Source organism: Triticum dicoccoides, chromosome 1B (assembly GCF_002162155.2).
Source record: "Triticum dicoccoides isolate Atlit2015 ecotype Zavitan chromosome 1B, WEW_v2.0, whole genome shotgun sequence".
Lineage (NCBI taxonomy): Eukaryota > Viridiplantae > Streptophyta > Magnoliopsida > Poales > Poaceae > Triticum > Triticum dicoccoides.
This window is the reverse complement of record NC_041381.1, coordinates 16,418,623-16,421,228: the sequence shown is the minus strand read 5'-3', so window position 1 is coordinate 16,421,228 and position 2,606 is coordinate 16,418,623.

The following is a 2,606-nucleotide window of genomic DNA, read 5'->3' as shown; positions in this document are numbered from 1 at the left end:
AATGGTCGGAGCGGACTCCTGAGCGGCACCCTAGGCGTTGTCTGGCGGCAGAGCTAGGTCATGCCCATCGAGACAGTGCGGCGCACTCGGCCGTGGCTCGAATCCGTCGAAAATCAAGTCCCCGCGAATGTCGGTCGTGTAGTTTAAGCTTCCAAACCCGACCTGATGGCCAGGGGTGTAGCTTTCGATCTGCTCCAGATGGCCAAACGAGTTGGCCCGCAGTGCAAAGCCGCCGAATACAAAGATCTGTCCGGGGAGAAAGGTCTCGCCCTGGACCGCGTCGTGGTTGATGATCGAAGAAGCCATCGGGCCTAAAGGCGACGACACGGAGGAACTCTCAATGAAAGCACCAATGTCGGTGTCAAAACTAGCAGATCTCGGGTAGGGGGTCCCAAACTGTGCGTCTAGGCGGACGGTAACAGGAGACAAGGGACACGATGTTTTTACCCAGGTTCGGGCCACGCCGCCCCGGCCACGACTCCGGCGACGACCTCGAATCCGGCCAGATCCAGATCGAGCCCAGCATGGTTGACTTTCCCCGACCCCCGAAATCGTCTAAGTCTTTTTCTGCATTAAAATTGTTGCATGTTCATTGCATCACATCTTCGCAACCGTAGCTCCGTTTTGGGTGTGTGATATACCGAATTGTTCGTCTCAAAGAGTACATCATTTCATTACATTGCAGCATTTACATTTGAGCTCATCGTGATGCTCGAAATGCTGTTGGAAGAGGGCTTCATACTGTTAGTTTCAGATTCTTATCAGCACGAGCTCTTTTGTCATTTTTGCCATGATTGATGTGTGCATCCTATGAGGTTGATCCCTAAATGTGTTTTGAACTAGGCTATGTCTTCTTTACAGAGGTGCTTACCATGTATTTTTGTGATCAATGTGGTGACTAGCACAAGCATGCAAACTAGGCTTCGTGATAATGCTGATTTTAGGTCCTGTTCTGCTGTAATTTTGATGCCATGTAAACATATTGCTACAGAGAGATCCATGCATAATTTGAGATACTTCAGTAAGGGTGTTTTGAAAACATGGTTATGCTCTAATCCATGGTCCTGGTTGCAATTATGGAGTAGTCTAGCATGTCATTTTCGTGCTCTACTTTTGCTTCAAAATGTTTCCTGGCAGATTGTTTACATATTATTCAATTTGGCCAAGGTTGTTGTAGTTGGTCCGGATATGCTATGATGTTGTTTCTTGCCATGTATAGCTTCTATGACATGTCTTCTTGATGGATGTATGCTTAGTTTATCATAAAATGCTCTGTAGTGAGTGCATCGAGCTCATGAAGGTGCCTTCGTAATTATTCCAATGCCATGCTTTGTTTGCTGAAATATGTTAACGAAACTTGCTATGTTTACGTGGGTGCCATCATATTTTCTGATCCTTTTTGGCTTATGGTCAGTAAGGGACTTTTGATCTATGCTTTGAGTAGATTCATGCCATGTCTTACTTTGCTATTATAAGTTCCTGTAGCATGTTGATAACCTGCTCTGAACATTGCTTCGTGCTGCTGTTTATGCCATGTCCAGGCTGATAATTTTCTGCACTTTCTCCATGCTTGTTTGAACCTGTTATGGTGTGAACTAGCCGTAGCTCAGTGTTCCTCTTTTGTAAAGCATCTCCTGTAGATCACTGTCATATGCTTTGTTTTTATGTTGGGGTGCTGTAGCATAGTTTCTTGTTGCATGCTAAGTAGCATCATGCTGTTAAACGCAGCTTGGTGCCATACTTGTCTTGCTTGCCATTTGCAAACCGTGCATCCGTTCCCGATGATCTTTATATCGATTTCAACCGAAAATCATCTCATCTTTCCAGTGGTATACTTGGTTTGCCAAGTTGATGCCTTGTTCATCCTTTTTTCCTCCCGAAGCACGCATATGCATTGCATATCACATCTCGCATATCATGACATGTTTTGCATCATGTTGCTTGTGCATTGCACCGTGATTTATTGTGGTTCCTTGCTTGTGTTCTTGCTTTGGGTAGAGCCGGGAGACGAGTACGTGCACGAGGAACCTGTTGAGTACGCTTACGAGGATCCAGCCTTCGACAACTCTGAGAACCTTGCAGGCAAGATGACCATACCTTCGAAATCATTTCTATCTTTGCTTGCTAGTATTTGCTCTTTCGCTATGTTAGCCCTACCTGCCACTGTTTACCATGCCTACATATTGCCATGTTAAACCTCTAACCATCCTGTCCTAGCAAACCCTTTGTCTGGCTATGTCACCGCTTTTGCTCAGCCCCTCTTATAGCATTGTTAGCTGCAGGTGAAGATGAAGGTTGTTCCAGGTCGGAACGTGGTTATTTTGGGATATCACAATATCTCATGTTTAATTTAAAGCACCTTATATACTTGGCAAAGGGTGGAAGGCTCGGCCTTATGTCTGGTGACTTGTTCCAGTCTTGCCGCCCTAGTTTCCGTCATACCGGTGTTATGTTCCTTGATTTTGCGTTCCTTACACAGTTCGGTGATTTATGGGACCCGCTTAACAGTTCGCTTTGAATAAAACTCCTCCAGCAAAGCCCAAACTTGGTTTTACCATTTGCCATCTAAGCCCTTTTCCCTTGGGTTTTCGCGAGCCCAAGGGTCA